Source organism: Saimiri boliviensis, chromosome 6, assembly GCF_048565385.1.
Source record: "Saimiri boliviensis isolate mSaiBol1 chromosome 6, mSaiBol1.pri, whole genome shotgun sequence".
Classification (NCBI taxonomy): domain Eukaryota; kingdom Metazoa; phylum Chordata; class Mammalia; order Primates; family Cebidae; genus Saimiri; species Saimiri boliviensis.
The window spans coordinates 78,594,025-78,617,829 of NC_133454.1; the positions used below are offsets into that span (position 1 = coordinate 78,594,025).

At 40.7% G+C, this 23,805-nt stretch overlaps 1 long non-coding RNA gene across 1 annotated transcript; it reads right to left on the bottom strand.

Moving 5' to 3' along the window:
• Positions 1–2,292: 2,292 nt before the first annotated feature.
• On the bottom strand, positions 2,293–23,798 carry LOC141584856 (uncharacterized). Its single transcript, XR_012518087.1, has 3 exons — positions 22,706–23,798; positions 8,464–8,561; positions 2,293–2,465 (listed from the first exon to the last, which is right to left on the bottom strand). It is a non-coding gene; the product is annotated as an uncharacterized LOC141584856 (long non-coding RNA).
• Between the last annotated feature and the right edge of the window lie 7 nt (positions 23,799–23,805).

Sequence of the window (23,805 nt, forward strand, 5' to 3'; positions counted from 1 at the left end):
CAGAGCCCACTCCCAGGGCGTCCCGAAGTCGGGGATCTGCTCTGCAACAGGCAGCTCTTCACCGCCCGACCCTCGCCGAGGTTCCCCACCCCCAACCGCGCGGCCCCCGTCGGGCCGGAAAGCAGAACCGGCCGCTACCGACCGACCGGGAGGGCGGATCCCACCGGCCCAGCTCCTCCGCGCCTGCGGCGACCCCCACGCGCGTACTCACGGAGCTGGACACCGTCGCTGGGGCCGGGAGTCGGGAGTAGCGGGAAAAGGGCTGGGAGGGCAGGGGCGGGACCCGGCGCGGCACGCGGGAACCGGGGCCACTCGGCCGAGAGGCGCTTACCTCTGCGCTCCCCAGCCGGGCCGGGCGCGGCGCCTTGACTGGGTCTCGCCGGGAGCCGCGCGGCCCGGAGGAGGAGCCGCTCCTGCAGGGAGGGCGGGCAGCAGGCAGGCATCCGCGCCCCGGGCTGCGGCCGGACTGCAGGGAGAGAGAGGGGAGGGAGCGCACACTTGAGTGGAGGGGGCGTGGAGGATGTGCGCCTCCACCCAAGACCGAGAGGGTGGGCTGCTGGAGCCCGGCGGAGGGGAGCGCTCGGAGGCGCCGGAGGGAGCGAGGAAGCCGCGCCGAGAGTGTGCGAGGGAGGGTGGGGGACAGGGGTGAGGACGGCGGGGGCCGGGAGCAGCCGGGACGAGAAGTTGGCCCCCGAACTGGACGGCCCTCACCTCCGCACCATCCGACCAAGAGTTGTCTGGGTCCGGAGCAAAGCACAACGGGGTCTGAAACTTTATGTCATTTTCTCATACACACGTGACCCCCCTGCAGTCCAGATGGTTTCAATCACTGGAGGAAAAAAGCGGCTCTTCTGGTATGCGTGAAAAGCCGGAGCTGGGAAAGTCTGGGAAAAGCTGCCTGCACAGCCCGCCGGCCTTCAAACAAACCGATGAGCTCTTTCCCTTCTCCCAGTTCTCTGCCTCGGGGGAGCACTATAAAATCCAAGCGAAATAGAAAGAAGCTACTTTTGGTACTGCAGCAGTAGCAGAACTCCCAAAGCACTAGGGTTGGGAGCCTAGTCTGAACCAAAAGCTCCAAAAGGGATTCTGAAAATTTACTTTTAACTACTCCCCTGGTTTGCAAAACCAAAACTAGAAAAGGGTGCCATTGAATCATAAAGCAATGGAATACCAGCAGTGAGAATCTGTGATTTATTAGTGGAATTCTGAAGGAAATAATTAGCCAAGTACAACAATCAACTTGGAAAAGAATAATGTAAATGACTTAAAATCCAAACCCATACATACTTAGATGTTAAAGCCGTGTGATCCATTGTTTACTCAGGTAAATCACTGTAAATAAAATTTGATATCAAAGTGCAAACTGAGCAGCAATGAAAATTGACTTTTGAAGTTTCAGTTTTACATTGACTTTACAAATTCATATTTCGAAGGAACCAGTGTGTATGAACAAAAGCAGGCTCTAAGTCCAGGACATATTTCAAATTCGAAGCCAATTCAATTGTCACATATCCTAAAGAGGTATTTACTCAGCTGCAAGGCAAGCATCAAAAATAATGAGTTTAAGATGCATCCTGAGGCTGGGCGCGGTGGCTCACGCCCGTAATCCCAGCACTTTGGGAGGCCGAAGCGTGCGGATCACGAGGTCAGGAGTTCAAGACCAGCCTGACCAACATTGTGAAACCCCGTCTCTACTAAAAATTCCAAAATTAGCCGGCTGTGGTGGCGCGCACCTGTAATCCCAGCTACTCAGAAGGCTGAACCAGGAGAATCGCTTGAACCCGGCAGGCGGAGGTTGCAGTGAGCCAAGATGGCACCACTGCAGCCCTGCCTGGGTGACAGAGCTTGGCTCCATCTAAAAAAAAAAAAAAAAAATCCTGGTTGGGTGCAGTGGCTCACACCTGTACTCCCAGCACTTTGCGAGGCCAAGGTGGACGGATCACTTCAGGTACAGAGTTCAAGACTAGCCTGGCCAACATGGTGAAACCCCATCTCTACTAAAAATATAAAATATAAAACTTAGTCAGGAGTGATAGCAGAGACCTCTAATCCCAGCTACTAGGGAGCCTTCAGGAAGGAGAATCCCTTGAACCCAGGAGGCAGAGGTTGCAGATTGCATCACTGCATTCCAGTTTGGGCAACAGAGCAAGACTCTGTCTTTAAAAAAAAAAAAAGAAGATACATCCTGGAAATAATTTAACTTAGTCAATATGGAACACAAATAATGGCAAGAACCAAACCGATAAAGTCTGCTATTCCTTTGCCAAAAAAGGATGTTACACATGAATTTCTAGTATTAACTCTTTGTCTCCAAAATACCGATGCCAAAGGACCCCAGCTGGGCCTTTCTAGCAGAGGGCCTTATATACGGTGTGATGCAGTGTGCATGTGAAAAATAAATCAATTTCTGGTTGAGTTGGTTCTACATCAGGAAAGCCCAAGATTTTAGCTGTTGCTGAGACACACTGGAAAACACAAAGGCCAAAAATCAGGACAGATTTTACTGCAAAATTCAGAACAGTTTTACTTTAATTAGAACAGGTTTTACTCCAAACTCACAATGTAAGTGAGTTTCTAGTCTAGTTCACTGAAGTGCTCGAACCCTTCAGGAGACCTGGGCCATATTTGGATGAACTTAACCCTCTCTAGTCTTTTCCAGTCTCTCCAGTCGCATGTTAGGGTGCTTCTGCTCCAAACGTGGAACAAGAGAACTCTTGAATGTGAAGGCAAGCCACAGAATTTAGCAACCCTCCAGGCAAATTCTACCTGCAGCTCTCTGAGCTCTGTAAGGAGGTTCTTAAGTCTCCCATTTTCAGAACTATTGGAACTTCTACTAAAGTCCCATTTTTCTTGTGAGTAACATCTGCAAGGAAAGGCAACAAACAGCATCAAAATTTTCTCTATTCATACTCAGGACAATAATTATTTTCATCTTTGACAGCTGCTGCTGCTGCCTCTTATATGTGCTGAAGCAATGTAAGAGGGCAATAATGAGATATAAATACTTGTTCTTTTTGTTTGCCAATTCCATTGCAAATTATGCATGAAACTGTTTTAATTCTTAGGAAAAAAGCTTCATTAGATCTGCTTTCTCAGAAAAGTAACATCCCTTAAATGTTCTAAATATAGTCTAAATATAGCCTTGAGTCTAAACTTCACATATGTGACTATTAGTTCATCTTAATACTGGCCAAATTATGTATTAGAGACACTGACATCAGAAATGTTGTTAATGCAATATTTTAAATAGTAGTAATTTAGTAATTTGCATTAACCTAACGTTCACATCACTTGACAAAGAAGTTCAACTATATATAAGGTACTAAAAGAGATGGCAAGTTCTTTGAGGACACCAACCTAGCCTGTCCTGCTAATAATTAATCCTATCTACCTAGCACAGTGCCCAGCATGAAATAAGCACACAGTAAATACATACTGTCTGAATAAATGAAAACACTTCTCATAAGGCTACAATCCTGTTGTAGAGACATGACTTATAAAAAACAGAATGAAATAGCCATGGGAGGATACTAGCAACAGAAAAGAGGAAGAGATCATTAGCATTAGCCATCTTTGGACTTTAATCACAGCATATATTCAGAAATGTGCAGAGACTGCTGAAAATAGGAAGCATTTGTAGGAGGAATTTGGTAAATTTACTGCCTAATTTAGGGGTCTGAGATACACTTTCCCAAGTTCCCATTATTCAGGCCCCTCAACACAGAGCCAAGACAAGATCTGAGCATAAACATCCTGGCTCTAATTTGGATAGTATGAATATTGTTCCTTTCATCCTCTCTCATACATCTCCTCCACCCCCAAGCCATTTCCTCTGTACTGTCTTCTGTCAGTCTAATGAAAGTTTCCCAATCTTTAGAAGCAGTAGCTTTGGTTCTCTTTGTGCAGAGAAGTACAATATGCCCTGATTACATGGTTATATTCCATACAGATGCCTGGCAACACATCTTATAGCTAAGGGTCTGTTTAATATTTTAACTTTGAGAGCCTTGTAATTCAACTATTTTGTTATATACTGAAATAGAACTTGACATCACAAAGATGGGCTTTACTTCCTTCTGCTATTTTAAATCCTGCACTTAAGCATGGTAAGTTGTCTGGGTTTTCGGGTTCATGGATTTTGCTTTGGCATGTTTTGTTTTTTTTCCTTTGAGGGACAGAAAGGTTAAGATTTTCTAGAAATTTTCAGGTTTGCAGGTCTAGTACTCATGAAACAATGATTTCCTTCTAGGTACTCTGCCTGTAATATCACATGTGTTAATTGAAGGGGCAATGAGGGTCGGGTTCAGTGGCTCACTCCTATAATGCCAGCATTTTGGGAGGTCAAGGCAGGAGGACCTCTTGAGCTCATGAGTTTGAGACCAGCCTGGGCAACATGGTGACACCCCCCCATCCCTCGCCTTCTGAGAAATACAAAAATTAGCTGGGCATGGTGGCAGGCACCTGTAATCCCAGCTACTTGGGAGGCTGAGGCAGGGAGAATTGCTTGAACCTCAGAGGCAGAGCTTGTAGTGGGCCAAGATCATGCCACTGTACACTAGCCTGGGCAAGAGAGCGAGATTCTGTCTCAAAAAAAAAAAAAAAAAGGAAAGAAAGAAAAGAAAGTAATAAGGCAGCTTAACTGCTGATGCTGGGCAGACTGGATCTGCGAGTAAATGAGATGAGACGCCAGGTGACTTTTAGATGGACAGGAGACAAAAACAAGCTCAGAAAGGTTCATCCAACCTGGACGGTCTCCTCACTCCTCTGTCTTGCTGAGTCATCCTTCTTTCTTTTCTCATGGGCTTGAAGATACTTTCTTTTTTAAGGCTAGTCAGATGAAGAAGTTGGAGTGGAGAAGGAACAAAGAAATCTGCAACTGGTTGTGATCAATTAGCTGTAAACATCACTGAACTTGGACCAGCCTGAAGATAATTTTTTATTGGAGGAAACTAAAATCTAAAAATTTACTCCTTTGAAACAGTAGATCAATCTTTGTTCTGATGGTATCAGTCTTAGATTTAACGAATTATTTCCAGATAAAATAATGATGTGTATTTGTCACTGAATCCACTGAATTTTACCCAACATGCATCCCTGAAACCAGAATTATGAAATGTAATATTACCTTGTCATTCTCCATCTTACCGGCAAAACAAAAATCCATAGCCCACCCCCCCCAAAAAAATCACCATTGTATCTATAGCTCCTTAGTCATTTGCTTATTCATTCAATAAGCATTTATTAAACATCTGCAAAAGACTGTTTTTTGACACTGGGGGGAATAAAGAGAAATAAGTTGTGTAAGCAAATTTAATATCTGGTGATAAAGGCATTAATAAATATTCAAAAATAAATAGCATACAAGAAATAAAGAGGAGGAAATATGGGAATTTGTAGACGTAGTAGAGACTCTTACTAGAATTGAGAGAAAGAAGGTTGGACCTGAACCTTCAATGACTATTAGAATTTCTACTTCAATCAATAGAGAAGCATGGGAGAACATTTTAAACCAAAGCAATTGCGTGAGCCATGAAAGTGAGTAACTAGCTGTAAAAACAGTGACTGGTCCTCATTTGACTGAAGTAGCAAGTACAAAAGGTAAATAATTGGGAAACAGTTTGGTGGTTCCTCAAAGAGTTAAACATAGACTTACCATATGACCAGCAATTCCACTCCTGAGTATATACCCAAAAGAACTGTAAGCAGGTATTCAAATACTTGTACACAGAAGTTTGTAGCAGCACTATGTACAGGACCAAAAGGTAGAAATAATCGAAGCGTCCATCAACGACTGAATTAATTTTTTTTTTTAGATTGATTTTCACTCTTGTCACCCAGGCTGGGGTGCAATGGCACAATCTCGGCTCACTGCAACCTCTGCCTCCTGGGTTAAAGTGATTCTCCTGTCTCAGCCTCACAAATAGTTGGGATTACAGGAATTTGCCATCATGCCTGGCTAATTTTTGTAGAGATGGGGTTTCACCATGTTGGCCAGACTGGTCTTGAACTCCTGCCTTCAGGTGATCCGCCTGCCTCAGCCTCCCAAAGAGCTGGGATTACAAGTGTGAGCCACCATGCCTGGCCATGAATGGCTTTTTTTTTTTAATGTAGTGTGTCTATACAGTGGAATATTATTCAACCATAAAAAGGAATTGCATCCTGATACATGCAATGTGGGTGAGCCTTGAAAACACTATACTAAGTTGAAAAAAAGTCAGACACAGAAAGTCACATATTATATGATTCCTTTCATATGAACCATCCAGAACACGTCAATCCATAGAGACAGCAGATAAGTGGTTGCCAGGGCTCAGGGGGAGAAAGAAATGGGAAGTAACTGCTTAGTGGGTATGGGATGTGCTTGACAGTGGTGAAAATGTTTTAGAACTAGATAGAAGTGATGGTGGCACAATATTGTGACTAAAATTAATATCACTAAATTACACACTTTAAAATGGTTAAGTTTTATGTTGTGTAAACTTCACCTCAAACATTTATTTAAAAGGTGGACTCACTAGGGCTCACGGTTATACTTCCCAGTCCACAGAAGTCTGACGCCCCAGTCACCTAACTGCCCAGTGCAGTTAGGCAGGGCCGTGTGACTGTCTAACCCTCATCTAGCAAACAGGCTATGAGCAGAAGTGACATGTGTCACTTCCAGGCCAAAGCATTGAAGAATAGGTGAAAGATGTCCATGCCTCTCTTCTCTGCTACATAAATCCAAAGCCATGTGAGACTAAGGCAGACTGAGTCCCTGAATAAACCAGTACCTCCCTACTGAGCCATGCTGGGCATGCCGGATATATATGGAATATCCTCATTGTCTTAAGTCACTGAAATGTTAGAAGCTGTTACTACAGCATAAGCTTAGTTCCTACTGACTGATCACATCCAGGAAGCCCATGAAGGCAATATGAAGGAATTTGAATTTGATTCCGAAGGACGTGGGGAGACAATATTTTTGAGAAGAAAGATATGATGTGCACTTGAGGAAAATAACTCTAAAAACAAAAGTAGCTCATAACCTTTGGTGCATGTCAAAAATCACCCAGAGGGAAATATAGTCGTCTTCCAATTTCTTTATAAATTCTCAAAAGAATAAAATATTTGTCCTCTGGAGAAAAAAATCACCTGAGAAACTTTTCAAAATGCAATGCTCTGTTCCAAGACATCTCCAGATATCCTGAATCAGAATCTCTATGCAAGGCACATATAGGAAAAAATTATGGGAAATTCTAGACTAGAGGTTACAGGCAAGGAGGAGATGCCAAGTTCAGAGATGACCAAATTCACATGCTTAGTGGATTCAAATACGCATTCCAATAAAATAATTATTCTCCTGGCAAATGGAACGATAAATGCTTAGAGAGTTTCTACTGAAACAGTAAGTTATGAAAAGGTCAGTCACATTAGCATTTGTACAGTCAGAGTGATGACTTTGAACATTTAGGTACCAATAGAATGGTGGTGGTAGTTTTCATGCATCTACTCTACTGCTAACTAAGCAGCAGCCTACCCCAACATTTCCATTATGCTGGGGAACGTGGTTGACTGGTTGACATACCACAGACAGCAAGGCCATCTTCAGTCTCCTGGAAGGCCAAGCTTTTACGTCTACTTTCCTTCTTTGCTTCCTTTTCCTTTGGTTTCGTTTGTTTGTTTGTTTTAGGATAATCGGCATTCCATGCTGTTCTTAATTCCTTCCTCCTAGATACTCATTAGTCAACTTTCAACTAATCAAGAGCCAAAACATTTAAGAGCTCAAAAAGCCTAAGATACAGATGCATTGGAAGCTGTCAGTTTGAACTGTGTGTGTGTGTGTGTGTGTATGTGTGTGTGTAGTTTTTACTACCAAATGTGATTTATTATATGTAATTGCTGAGAGCCTCAGCTTTCCAGAATAGAGACTTCAATACTGTGAAGAAATAAATCCTTTTCTGACAATAATTCAGTTTGTGTTGCAAAACACATCTTCAGAGCATCTCAGGAGAAAGTGATCTCTGATAAATCACATGAAAGCTGACTGACAGAAAAACTATCTTCATTTCTAAAACTGACAGGCCTTGAGGCAGAAGGATAGCGTGAGGCTAGGAGTTTGAGGTCTCAGTGGCTATAATTACATGTGTTATCTCCTGGAGGTAGCAAGACTTCTTCTTTAAAAAAGTAACAAATAAAATTGACAGGCTTCACTACAAACCTCCTCCCAATACTGAATACTGCTCAACAATCCTTTCATTCCTAGTAATTTTGGTCCTCTTCTTGTTCCCCACAGCAACTGTCCCAAGCCTGTCTACTCTCAAAACATTCAAATGCTCACTGTCAGCAGGTAACCCCACCTTCACCATTGAGAAAGAAGTGCAAATTCCCTCAACTTTCCCCTACCATGTCCAAATGTACCTTCCTTCCCCAACCTCCTGTCTCAGAAGCATGCTTACTCTACTTCTTTTGAAGAACGAGCCTTACCATGTTAAATCTCCTGTTTCTTTCGTCTCCTGTTTTCCTCTTTCCTGTTCTTCCCTTCATTTTTGTGAGTACCTTCTCCAGTGGTTTCCTGTGAAAGGCTGCAGAGGAGATAAATTTTTTTATATCAGTTTGGAAATATAATATATACATTTTTTGTCTTTGGAAGCTTGTAGGATCTTTTCCTAAAAATTCATAGTGATGTGCCTTAGTATGGGTACTTTTTCAAACATTGTTCTAAGATGCTTGGTGGCCCTTTTTAATCTGGAGGCTCATGTTCTATAGCTCCAGTAAATGTTCCTATATTGTTTTTTTTTAATAATTTCATCCCATGCATTTTCTCAAATTTATCTTTCTACAACTCCTATGACTTACACGTTGGATCTCTTTGATTGATCTCTTAATTGTCCATCTTACTGTCTTGTTGTTCTACTTTGCGGGAAATTTTGTAAATTTTTTCTTCTAATTCTTCTATCAATTTTTAAAATTTCAACTATGATATTTTTACTTTTCAAATGCTCTGTCTTGTTTTTTGTTTGCTTGTTTTTGAGACAGAGCCTCGCTCTGCCACCCAAGCTGGAATACAATGGCATGATCTCGGCTCACTGTGACCTCTGCCTCCCAGGTTCAAGCGATTCTTGTGCCTCAGCCTCCTGAGTAGCTGGGATTGTAGGCGCCTACCACCACACTTGGCTAATTTTTGTATTTTTACTAGAGACAGGATTTAATCATGTTAGCCAGCCTGGTCTCGAACTTCTGACCTCAAGTGATCTGCCCGCCTTGGTCTCCCAAAGTGCTGGGATTACAGGCATCAGCTAGCGTGCCTGGCCAGTCTTGTTCTTGTTGTGCCTTTTCTCTAGAGCATCCTGAGCTTCTTACTTGACCTTCTCTGTTCTCTTAGCATCTCTATCAACTCCTGTCTCTATGACCACTCTTTTTCAATGCCTTTCATTTGCTATTTCCTTCTCTGTACGCTCTTTAACTGAAAAATTTTTTCTTAGCTCTCTTCTACATGCAGCCTACCCCTGGGCATCTTATCTACTTGCATGGGGTTTCAATTAAATTAGCCGATATTGCCAAACTGTTATCTCTAGCTCTGACTTCTCTCTTTTAAAGTTCTAGACCTGAACTTCCAATTACCTTGTGGATATCTGCACCTGGATCTTCCACAGACACCTCAAACTTTACACTACACGGCTGGCTTCTGGCATCCTATGCTTCAATCTCATAAACAACTTGTCATTTCCCAGAAAATATTATGAAAGTTAACATCTCTGATACATCCAGCTCAAATGTCACCTTTTTAATAAAGCCTTCTCTGACTTCTTCCTACTCCTTGGCAGAATGGATTACTCCCTCCCTTGGCACCCAAGGCTGAGTTCCATAGTCCATAACAATTGTTAGTAAGTATTGCCCACCATGACCCAATCTGCTGACTGCTAGCTTTTAAGCCTCTTGAAACCATGGTTTATTTATCTATCAGTATAAGCTCCATCTTTATCCCCTAGCAAATGGCTGTTACTCAACAAATAGCTGTTGAATTGCAATAATTTCAGGTGACCATACAGTATGAATATTTGACTATGTCATCATTAATTAAGCACAGAATGTAACCAGAAACCTAACCCACTAGAAAAATATTATGTAAGTTTCAAAATACATCTATGGTTATCATTTTTTGGTTGGGCACTGTGATTCATGCCTGCAATCAAAGCATTTTGGGAGGCCAAGGTGAGTGGATTGCTTGAACCCGGGAGTTGTAGATCAGCCTAGACAACATAGCAGGGCCTTGTCTCTACAAAAAATACAAAAATTAGCCCAGCATGGTGGTACATGCCTATGGTCCCAGCCACTTGGGAGGCTGAGGTGGGAGGATCACTTGAACCTAGAAGGTTGAGATTGTAGTGAGCTGTGATTGCGTCACTGCACTCCAGTCTTGGCAACAGAGTGAGAGTCTGTCTCAATCAATCAACCAATCAATTTTTAAAATTATTATTTTTTTGTTTTTTTGAGATAGCGTTTTCCTCTTGTTGCCCAGGCTGGAGTGCAATGGCGCAATCTCAGCTCACTGCAACCTCCGCCTCCTGGGTTCAAGCGATTCTCCTGCCTCAGCCTCCTGAGTTGCTGCACGCACATCCCACCATGCCCGGCTAATTTTGTATTTTTAGTAGAGATGGGGTTTCTCCATATTGGTCAGGCTCGTCTCGAACTCCCAACCTCAGGTGATCCTTCTGCCTCAGCCTCCCAACGTGCTGGGATTACAGGCATGAGCCACTGCACCCGACCCAAAGGCACATTCATTATTGTCACTTGCACACAGTTACTTGCACAGAATTCAAAAAACTAATTCAGTTTTGAATCACCTGAACAGTGATTAGAATATATGAGCTCACTCTTAGAATACAGAACACATTTTGTTGCTGTTTTCATTTGGGATAACTACAAATAAAACCAAAGAAAAGGCAAAAAGAGATCTCTTTAGAATATATGACCCATATAAAATATTAATAATGGTTAGCCAACAAGCATTCTGATAACTTTTTTTTCAAGAAATGTCAAGTGATTGAAGAATGAAGAAAAGAAAGACACTCCTGAACTCTAACTAGAGCACTGCTACTAAGGGCATTACAAGGTTAAATGAAGAATGTTCATTTCCATGCAGGGATTAAGTGTCATCAGGGGCTTTTTGTTTACTTTAGTTTGGTTTGATTTCCTTTTTCAAACTAAACCCTAATGCCAAATCTTACATTTTTTTCTTTTTCCTGTTGAACTGATGCTATGTTAAGATATAAGCACAAACATCTCATAAGTGTTTTAAATCCATCCAATTGTTTGAGAAGGCATACGTGCTGGGCCTACGAAGCCAAAACATTAGAGCTAGGAATTTTGATGAAGATAATAATTGCTTACAGATCAGCTTGTTTTAACTTGCTGAACAAAGAGTACAATTTTATACCACATCTTCATCAGAAGCTTTTTGTCTACATAATCACTACTATAATGAGCACTTTTAAAAGGTAGATTATCTACAGGTTAAGGAGTAAGGAAGTTATCAATTAGATTCCATCATCTTAAAAATTTCACTTATTCAAACTTTAGATTAATAGAAAAACTGTTTTGGCTGACTTAAGCAATGTTTTGAGTCTTTACAAACCATTTGTTTAGTGTGCACAGCATAAAATCTAGGAACGAAGACACCCCATCTGTATAGAGATACAGTTCTATCTCTCTCACATCTTAAAAATGTGTTCAGGCTCCATGGCCGTGTCAGAAGTTCCTCTCTCACTCCTCTCATTCAATTACTTTGACCACTTGCAGACCCTCTAATTCACTATTTGACCAACGTTTATTAAGGGCTTTCCCCACGACACGCAATTCAGTGAAGTTGGTGACGAGCTCAGTCCCTAAAAGGATACTAATACTAGTTTACTAACAGAAAAAAAAAAAATCCCACCCATCCAGTCATTCTGTTGTTTCACCCTAACTCTTTGGACTTCCTTTTTTTTTTTTTTTTTTTTGCGACAGGGTCTGTCGTCCAAGCTGGAGTCTAGTGGTGCAAGCATAGCTCACTGCAGCCTCAAACTCCTGGGCTCAAGCAATCTTCCCACCTCCACTTCCCAAGTAGCTGAGATTGTAGGCACGAGCCACCACACCTGATTACAATTTTCTATTTTTAATTTTCTCTAGAAATATTTAGCTAGAAATCCTAAGAATTGAGTTATGGTAGGTGTACAGGATTGGATTAAGGCACTAATTCAATGATCGGATGGTTACAATGCCAGGCAGTCTAGAAGTCAACATGGTTTCAAAACAGAGATAAGACAGAATGGAGCAAAGTCACCAATTTCACAAGATAAAGATAACTCTTCATGTATGGTACCAATGATGACTCTTGGTTTGCTGGATCCTTGGGCCTTATAACTCTACCCTTTAAGGCAGAACTCTCTGACCTCACTCTGCAAGCTATGTTGACTTCTAATTCCCTTAAACAGGGAGCCATTCATCTCAGCCCATAAGCCTTCAATATCAGTGTGTTAAAGCCAGAGTCATGTCTTCCAACTAAGGCTGAAATCTGTAAAGAGAGGAAAGGAGGGTGGGAAGTAAGAGATCTATGTTGTCCAGAAGCACTAAGGGGCCAGATTCTAATGGCAGAACTTAAACTTGAGACTCCCAACTCTGGATATTTGCTCATTCTTCCCCATCTATCAATCCCATTGGTACTTGTGTGACAACCTCCTCCGCTCTGTCTCTGAGCGGTTGCTTGCCCTGATCCTTGCCATTCAGAGGCCATGTGGCTCTGATCCATGATCTTTGTTCTAATCTTGGGTCACGAATATGCTAACAATCTGAAATGCTTATCTGGTTCCTGACCGATGCCCTAGAACTGATCACAAACTAAATTATTCTCTTGCCACCTGTCCCATGCCATGCATGTCAGTCTCATCAGTTTCTCATTCTGCTTCCCCACCCACTGCTGCCTATAGTTCTAGTGCTGGCCAAAATTATAGAATCTTTTTAAATTCATTCTGGAAGGACAAAGGAATTAAGTGACAATTAGTTTATGTAATAACACTATGCAGAAAGGATATAAATTTGCTCACAATTAACTGTAGTATGTTCATCAAGTTATCATATCTTTCCACACCTCAAGCTTTCAATCTCTAAATTAATACATTCCCTCAAAAATATGTTTATACATATGTAATTAAATTAACATGTACTCTGGGAGTACAATAAAGCTATAATACACTCCTGCATTGCTAACTATATAATGAGTATTTAAAATACTTAGAAACAAATTGGCTCCCTATAAGGAATAAAAATGTTGAGTAACTTATTTCTCAAATATAACACCTATACCACATAACTGAAAATTTCTGAAATGTTATATAAAAAGAAAAATATTATCATTGAATCAAGAAAGGCATACTATTCTGAAGAAACAGTGGTGGGTTCTTTATCACGGTAAAAAAGGGTTTTGGAAATGTTGACAACTATCCCGTAATGAACAAGTTTTATATGTTCAGCTATAATTACACTGAGTTTTCTGAAAGAGAAACTACTTTGCACAATATTATAAGAAAGGAACATTTTTTTCTAATTTTTTATAGGGGGAAACAGGGTCTCAGCTCTGTCACCCAGGCTGGAGTGCAGTGGCACAATCATGGTTCATTGCAGTCTCGACCTCCCAGGTTCAAGTGATCCTCCTGCCTCAGCCTCCCATGTAGCTGAGACTACAGGTTCACGCCAGGCTAATTTTTAAAAAAAATTTTCTAGAGACAAGTCTCACTACGTTGTCCAGGCTGGTCTCAAACCCCTGGGCTCAAGTGATCCTCCCATATCAGCCTCCCAAAGTGCTGGGATTACAGGCATGAGCCACCATGCCCGGCCTAGGAATATTCTTCTGAGTACATTTTATTGGGTTAACTCACTTTAAGTCTTCGTCTTTTCTACTAGTGAAGCACTAACACATAGGCATTTTCCTTTTAATTTAAAGACACCAAGATTTTCATTGCTCTTATATGAAAAGCATTCTAAAGTGTTAGAATAAAGTATACTTCTAAAATGTAAAAAAGTTAAAGGAGATTCCTCATCTCAATTCTTAGAAGATGCTGTATCTGGGAAGGGTAAACAGAAGCAAACAGTTTCCTGAAATTGTGCCAAGGCTACATATCAACTGCCTGGCAGGAAATGCTTCAGAGGACCTAGATAAACAGGCTCATCTTTCTCTGGCTTTTTATAAAGCAAACGTACTGAGTTAAACTAGCATCAATACAATAAGCAGAAAGGGGCACTGAGAAACTTTAAATGATAGTACCTTGTAGGATTTATGACAATTAAATAAATGGTTTGTCTGTCACTTTTAACATACAGGAACCTCACTCCTCAACAAACGTGCTCAATACAGGTCAGTTGGATTTTTGCAGTAAATTAAATCTTATCTTTCCATTAATTTCCATCATGATTTGGTGAAGTTATCTTATGAGAAATTTTCATTTAGCAGCAGCTCTTAATATTTTAACATTATAGAATAATATTTTTCAAAATATTTTGCATTATCTTAATTTTTTCTAACATCTCATTTCATAAGTGCTAGCAATAATGCTTAGGCAGGTTAAATAATTTAGTTGTAGTCCAAGATTAAGCTAGTCAGAGAACCAGGTTTAGAATCAATATGCTGGAAACATTTTCTAGTATATTCCCTCTGTCCCCACTATATAACAGAAAATGGATTTGAAAATCCCAGTACTATCTTTTCTAAAATAATCCTCCTACCTCACCTTATTTTATTTTATTTAACTGCAAAAAGGATGATAATCTATGTGTTAACTGAGAATGCCTACTGTCAACCAAAGAACTGTCTTGCATAAAGCCTACTCAGCCTTTTTGTACCTCTTTCTCTCCCCACCAGCCATATATTCTATTCAGCTCCAATCCTAACCACCCATCTTCTCTTTCTCCTTTCTCACACTGGAAGCATCCTCTGCCCCACCCACATGATTTCCAGTCTTTCTTGGTCACAATAGAAAGCCAAACTTCCCTAATCAAAGTAATAAAGTAATATAAAAGGTGACATACCTCTCTACCTTCTATATTCTTTAGCTAAGGCTCCCCACATAACAATTTGAGCTGCCTCAACCCTGGGGTCCTTCCCCATGATCCACAACCACCATCCTTATCTTCCAGTGTACACCCAATCTGCCCCTTCTTCCCAAATGGAACATCTTCGCCTTCATTATTATTGGGGATGGGGAGAAAAGCATAAAGAATCTTTGTGTGGAGGGCAGTTATATTCTCTGGACAAAATGTAGAGAAGGAGAGAGCATTCCTGTGGAGTAGGAAGCTGCAGGAAGCTGCTGCCTCTCCCCAGAGAGACAACATTTGCACCAGCAGCAGCTGCCCGATGTAATTATTTTGGAACTCTGGAGTCTATTGAAGGTTTGTGACTTCCAGAAAAAGACTGAACTTAAACTGTGGTTAATTTTGGTCAATTTCAGCTCTTAGTGTAATACAAGCTATCCATGTCCCACCCCCATGGCAGGCAGCTACACACACTTCCTGAAACAGCTTGCTGGAGCCAGGATGGGCAAAAATGACCTTGTCCTTCAAATATCAGCGGTATGTGCTCTGTCTGCTGATTGCTGCTTCTAATTATAGATATGCAGAAAAAGAGGCAGGTGGCCAATGTTGCAAGACTGAACTTAAATCCTTACCTAATAGCTGAGGTAGGTATACAAAAATTAAAATGAATCAAAGACTTAAATGCAAGACCTAAAACAATAAAATTCTTAGAAGAAAACAGAGTTTTCTTCAAAGATTCAAAGCTTCAAAAGATTGAATTTGACAATCATTTTTGGGACATGACACAAAAGCACAGGCAACAAAAGAAAAAATAGATTTACTGGACTGCATTAAAATAATTTTTGTGCACCAAATGATACTATCAACAGTAAAAATGCAACCCACAGAATAAGAGATAGTATTTGCAAATCATATATCTGATAAAGGATTAATATCCAGAATATGTAGAGAACTAAAACTCAACAATAAAAAACAAGCAACGTAATTCAAAAATGGACAGAGATCTTGAATAGACATTTCTCAAAATAAGATATACAAATAGCCAATAAAAACATGAAAAGATGCTCAACATCATTGATCATTAGGGAAATGCAAATCAAAACTACAATGAGAAACCATCTTACACCCATTAGGATGGCTACCATTAAGGAAAACAAAGACAAAATAAAAATAACAAATGTTGGTGAGGATATGGAGAAATTGGAACCCTTGTGCACTCCTGGTGGGAATGTAAAGTGGTATAGTCATTGTGGAAAAGAGTACAGTGATTCTGCAAAAAGTTATAAATAGATTTACCATATGTTCCAGCAATTGCACCCTGGGTATATACCCCAAAAGTTGAAAACAGAGTCTCAAAGAGATATTTATAAGCCCATGTTCATAGCAGCATTATCTGCAATAGCTAAAATGTGGAAGCAACAAAAATGTCCATCCATGGATGAATGGATAAGCAAATGTGGTATATCCACACAACAGAATATTATCCAGTCTTAAAAAGGATGGACATTCTATAATATATTACAACATGGATGAAACTTTACAACATTATGCTAAGTGTAATAAGCCAGTCACAAGAAGAAAAATACTGTATGATTCCACTTGTAAGAGGTACTTATAGTAGTCAAAATCATAGAGACAGAAGACAGATTGGTGGCTTCCAGGGGCTAGAGGTAGGGAAGAATAGGGAGTTATTGTTTAATGAGTACATAGTTTCAGTTTTACAAGATGAGAAGAAGTTTTACAAGATGGTGGTGATGGTTGCACAACATTCTGAATATATTTAATACCACTGAAGTATACACTTAAAAATCATTAGAAAAGTATATTTTATTTTATGTGTGTTGTTTTTTATTTTTATGTTTTGTTAAAAAAAAAGATTTATTCTTTTAGAGATGGGGTCTTGCTATGTTGACCAGGCTGGTCTCAAACTTCTGGCATCAAGAGATACTCCTATCTCGGCCTTCCAAAGTGCTGAAAATACCAAAGTGAACCACTATAACTGGTCTATTTTATGTGTATTTTATCACAATTTTTAAAATTGGAAAAAATGTGGAGGGCATGGTATATTACTGGAAAAAGCTGTCACAAAATGGACAGATATAAATACTTGAATGCAAACAGTATATTTTCAGTAATATAATCACTGTATAACTTAACATTTCTTAAAATAGGGTATACCTATAATTATAATTAGATAAACTTAGTATAAGCTAGGAAATATAAAATTTTCTCTAGAACTGGTATAATACTAATCTGGAGATATGGCTACCTGCTCTACTTGTTAGATCTTCCTGGAGTGAAAATACATTTCCAGTATCAATACACAGTGGAAGCTTAGTAACTGTCCACTGAACAAATAAATATTGATGGAAGGCATAGATATAAGCTTTATCCTAAAATAATATATAAAAGTAAGCCTTAAGAGAGTCCAGAATTATATTACAAAAAGGTAACGAAGAATTTAACATTGGAAGGGAACAGAACGATCAATATATTAATTTTTGAAAACTGCTGGATCTGTCAGGAAATATTGTGACCTTTTTTAGGACACTAGAACTCTACACAAGGGACACTTCCAGAATGGTAGAGTGAGGAGGTTGGCAAATCATCTAACAAAAAGCCACAATAAAACTGTACAGGTAGTCTCCAACTTACAATGGTTCGATTTAGGTTTTTTCAACTTTATGATTGTGCAAAAGCAGTATACATTCAGTAGAAACCATATGTTGAATACTCACACAACCATTCTGTTTTTCACTTTCAGTACAGTATTCAATGAATTATATGAGATATTAAACACTTTATTATAAAATAGGCTTTGGGTTAGATGATTTTGCACAACTTCAGGCTAATGTGAATGTTCTGAACATGTGTAAGGTAAGCTATGCTAAGATATAATGTCTGCAGATACGTGTATTAAATGCATTTTTGACTTACAATATTTTCAACTTAGAATGAGAAATGAGTTTATCAGGACATAACTCCTTCCTAAGTTGAGGAGCATCTATATGAAACTGTTAAAACAATCATTTCAGGATTTTGAAAACTGAGACTGGGCATAGTGGCTCATGCCTGTAATCCTATCACTTTGGGAGGCTGAAGCAGTTGGATCACCTGAGGTCAGGAATTCAAAACCAGCCTGGCCAACATGTCAAACGCCATCTCTACAAAACACACACACACACACACACACACACACACACACACACTCACAATTAGCTGGGTGTGGTGGTGCGTGCCTGTAGTCCCAGCTACTCAGGAGGCTGCGGCAGGAGAATTGCTTGAGCCTGGGAGGCAGAGGTTACAGTGAGCAGAAATCACACCATGGCACTCCAGCCTGTGCAACAGAGCCAGACTCAATCTCAAATAAATAAACAAACTGACCAGAGGCACACAACAAATTAAAAATCATTTATAAAGGACAAAACAAACGAACTACTGAATCTTGGTAAGAAAAATACAAATCTATGGTATCTCGGGTTTTTCTAACCCCTACCCTCCCTACCTCCAGCTCCAACATAGTAGTTCTATCAGGACAGAACAATCTATGAAAATCAGCAGCCCTACAATGTAATTTGGTGCCTAGGATATTGTCAAAAACAAGTGATCATGGTGGTAAACAATCAGGGAAAGTCAATATAATCGCTGATTGAAATTGCAGTTTGGGTTGGGACAAGTAACAGACCAGCCAGAAATTTAACAAGGAGATCTAGGGAATAAGACAGTCATAGTGGAACCTGATATCCTTGGTGGTCTGGACGGCTGTGTACAAGTGTGTGGTTATGCACATGCCCAGAAGAGACCCCAGTGGGCTACAGTTGTCAATAGCTGAATGTGAAGCCTTGTATACACAGAAATAAAAGTGGGGCAGACTTGACTGAACTTCATTTCTTTGTTTTTTTGTTCTTGTTTTTTTTAGAGATAGGGTCACACTTGGTTGCTCAGGCTGGAGTGCAATGGCACGATTACAGCTCACTATAACCTCGAACTCCAAGGCTCCAGCAATCTTCCTGTGGTTAGGACTACAGGAATGCACCACCATGCCCAGCTAGTTTTTTAAATTTCTTGTGAAGACAGGGCCTTGCTATGTTACCTGGGCTGATCTCAAGCTGTTGGTCTCATGCAGTCTTCCTGCCTCAGCCTCCTAAAGTACTGAGATTATAGGTATAAGCCATAGCCACCTGGCCTTGACTGAACTTTAAATGTGTTCCCTAAACCATACACAGATTAATTAGCAAACTAGGGATTTTTCTCAGGTAATGACAATGTTCCAATACTGCATTTCGGTAATGTTGACAACTCTGTAAATTTACTAAAAATTATCGAAGTATATACTTAAAACAGGTAAATTTTATCATATATATATTATACCTCAAAGTAGTCTTATAAAAAAACTCTATATGAATTTCAACTGTTTATATTAAATATCTTCCAAATGCTATTCGTTTAATCTCTGACTTTTAAAAATGACAAGATTTGAGTCATTCCTCCTCTATAACCAATTTTTTTAACTCCATTCAATTTTAAACAGATTATAAAAATTAATTCTCAGAAGTTTGATTCATTTTTTTTAATCTATATCATCAAGATGACAGTTTTGGTAATGAGTTTCTTTCATTCCCCAATAACCCAATGAGTTGATGTAATCAGGCTAAATGAATGATCTAATGACTGAGACTGCAACACTACAAAGCTGTGATGATTCCAAAGCTCTTAAGTCTGCTGGAGAAATAACAATACCATGTGTCAAATAAAATAATTTATACAGTTTCTGGTATGTACAGTATAAATCATTGTCTAACCCTGGCCCAGTACCCCCTTTTGCATCCTAGGTTTTTAACCCTTTTTGGCCCCCTTCACATGAAGAAAAGGAATTTACATTGCTCTTCAGTGGACTTGCTTTTTCTCCTCACAAAGTTCCAAATACAACACCAGTCTCTTTCCTCATTTCGCAATTAAAGACCTCTTTCAACTCAACTACCCCAAAACATAGAACCTTGACAACTTTTATCTGTTCTCCACAGTGAAATTACCCCTGTAAAGCTAGAGGTCATTAAAAAACTCCCATCCACAGTTTATTTCTCTGTTAATACTGACAGTTTATTTCTCTGACAACAAAGCACATTCCTAATTAGTTGCCCTCTCTCCATTTATGATTCCATTTTCCATTCTCACCAATGGCTTTCATTTGGCGTGGGCTGTAATTGATCCACAAGGGACCTCATGGTAGGTCATGTTCTATCATTACTCCCAGGTAATCTTAAAAAAGATAAAAAATGAGTCTTTCAGGTCTCTCAAGCTGTGGTTTACAGGCTGAACCTTAAAATTATAACTATGCACATAAATATATTTACAAATAGAAAAATAAAAATAAATGCAAAGATTTCATTTAGAATCAGACTTTTGGCTTCAGTTTCATTCTAAGCATCTTCTTTCCCATAGATTTCTTAAATGTTAAATTCTGAGAAATGTAGTTTCAACTGAATATTCATTACATTCATTAAAGTGCATGTAGGTAGTCTTTTACTTTTTTTTTTTTTAATAGAAAAGCCAACTCTTTTTTTTTTTCCCTTAAGACAGGGTCTTACTCTGTTGCCCAGGCTGGAATGCAGTGGCACAATCATAGCTCACTGCAGCCTCAACATCCTGGGCTCAAGCAATCCTCCCATCTAAATCTCCTGAGTAGCTGGGACTACAAGGTGCGAGCCACTATGCCAGGCTAATTTTTAAATTTTTTAAAAAATATAGACAGGGGTCTCACTATGTTGCCCAAGCTGGTATTAAACTCCTGGCCTCAAGGGATCCTCCCACCTCAACCTCCTAAACTGCTGAGATTACAGGTGTGAACTACCACAAAGCCACTTCTTTATCTGGGCTAACAGAGGTCTATTTAACTTAAAAGTTAAATTAGAGTAATTTCAACAAATATCTATTGAACATCTACTACTTAACAGGCCCTGGAATGTTTAGGGACAAATAAGGGAACAGTTTCTCCCTTCAAGGAGTTGATATTGATAGGCTGTTGGGAGAGAATAAAACGTAACTACACAGAATTTAAATTAGATTGGGAAAGTACCCCAAAAAAATTTTTTTAAGGCTATAGCAACAGAGGTGGCAACCGGGAACCACTGGGAAAGGTTTCAAAGAGCTGACTTGCCAAAAAGAAAGTAATGGTTCAACTGGAATGACTAAAAAAGAACGGGGAAGAGACAAATAAGATGAGGTGTGGCTGTGGTACTGGATGAGAGTGTATTTTGGGAGGCCAGGCTGAAGCTTGATTAAGATAACACTATAGCTAATACTTATTGAGCACCTTCTATGTGCCACGTACTATTAATGCACGTTATATATATTAACTTATTTTATCCTCACAATAACCCTATGAGGAATGTGCTATTCTCATTTCATAGGTGGAAACATTGACGTATAGGATGGTTTAAATAGCCTGTTCTTGGTTACACAGACACAACTAAAAGCTATGGCGCTAAAATGTTGAAATCCGTAAAAAAATAGAGGACCAAATTCTGTCCCACTCCAACCACATTTACTGTAAAAGCAACTAAAAGGTATCTTATCTACCTCTTCTCTCACGAATTGCTAGGCCATCCTTCAAGGCCTAGCTTGAAAACCGTATTATCTGCAAAACCTTTCTTGATCCTCCCAGCTGAATATAGTCTCCTAAGTATCATAGCATTTTATGTGTGCCAATCTTATGGGATGTCCGAATATTTCGTTCTTGGCATTACAGATTTTATGTGCATTCTTTCCTTTTTTTTAATTCTTCTTCAGTCTGATCAGCATTCTGTTCTCCACAACTTCGAGGACAGTGCCCGGCACACACTAATGCTAGCTAAGTCTACGGAGCACTTACTCTTTGCAGGGCATTGTGCTCAGCATTTTACAGGAGTTACCTCACAAAATCCTTATGGAAACTCAATTCACACATTCAAGAGCTATTTTTAGCCCTTACTGTGACAGACAAAATAGTAAATACTAGATGCACCTTAAACTCATTAAATGCTAGGGATATAGTCCCTGTCCTCAAGAAGCTCAGTTTAAAGAAGTTGGTTCTAATTTAAATCCCCAGATATGAGAAAAATTGAGGCTCAAAGAAGTAATGTGTGCCCAGAATCACAGAGCAAAAAAGTGGCAGAGAGCCTGGGCAACACAGCGAGACCCTGTCTCTACAAAAAATGTTTAAAAATTTGCGGGGCATGATGGCTTAAGCAGGAGAATCGCTTGAGCCCAGGAGGTCAAGGCTGCAGTGAGCTGAGATTGTGCCACTGCACTTCAGCCTGGCTGACAGAGGGATACTCTCATTTCGAAAAGAAAAGAAGGAAGGGAAAAGAAAAGAAAAAATATTTTTTAAAAAAAATCGAAAAAAAAAAAAAAAAAAAAAGATGTCAGAGCCAGAATTCAAACTAGCTCTCCGGAGTGGATATACAGGACCCCATGCACGAATAACCACTATGTTCTGCAGGAGGCACTTGATAAACCCTTACTGAAGGAAATGTTTTGGAACACCACGAAAACGAAAAAGCACCTCAAGGATAATGAAGGGTTTCAGTCACTGTTTTTCTTTTTCATGAGGGGAAAGCAGGAAATTTGCAGAAGTTAAATAGTACAGAGGTCGGAGGTTGTAAATTGGTCGCCTACTACTCACCTGGTACCTCATCTGTTGAGACTGAGGATGGAGGGTTTCTTTCTTTCCTTTTTCATGAACCACAGAGGAGACTTAAAGGAGGATTTCTTTGCGTCCCTTAAAGTGACTCCCATTGAGCGTGTCCCTCAAACGGGACCTTCCTAAGCATCAACGCTTTGCTGTGCGCTGGGTGGTGCGGCTGAGTCACTAACACTGAAAGTCTGGGCTGTACCTCCTACCAAATAACCAGCGGAGTGGAGTGACAGGTAACGATTCACAGTTCCTTACTTAAACATGGTGCAGTCTTCCTGAAATATGGAGTCAGACCCCAAGAGAACAGGTCTCCAAAAATGTGTGAATCCGTACTTCCCAGTGGACGGGCGAGAAAGTCGCAGTGAAGGACTCTGAGAGACCCTGCAACTCCTCAGGCGTCCCCTGCCCCGGGGGTCCGGAACAGCTGCAGACAGCCCCGCCTACGTCTCGCCTGCATCCGGGGCTGTTCTGCTCTCCAAAGGCCACGTTGGGAGCCACACAGCGTGGCCTAATCATCTCCTCAAACAAGAGTAGCGACACCCCAAAATGTAGACCAAGCAGAAGGAGGCGTTGGAGGCACTTGTCTTATTCCCCACGATGTTTTGAAACACAGTCTCGCTCTGCCGCCCAGGCTGGAGTGCAGTGGCGCCATCTTGATTCACGGCAACCTTCGCCTCCCGGATTCAAGCGATCCTCCCGCCTCGGCCCTGCTGAGTAGCTGGGACTACAGGTGCGCGCCACCACTCTTGGCTAGTGTGTGTGTTTGTATGTGTGTGTGTGTGTGTGTGTGAACACAGGTTCTCGCTATGTTGCCTACCTAGCTGGTACCCCAAAATTTTTAGCCCAACAGGAGACTGCCTGCCTTTATACCCCAGGTTCATCAAGTTAAGCAGCGCAGCAGCCCTCTAAAGGCCAGCCACACGCCCAGGGGCTCCTCCGACAGCGCAGACAGACGCCCTGGGCAGCTGGCTCGACTCAGTCCCCGGTCCCCGGCCCGGGGGCACCCGCGCCCCGCGCCCCGCGCCCCGCCTACAGCGCTCAGCAGTTAACCAGGCAACCGCGCGCAGACGCCACCGCCGGGACGCAGA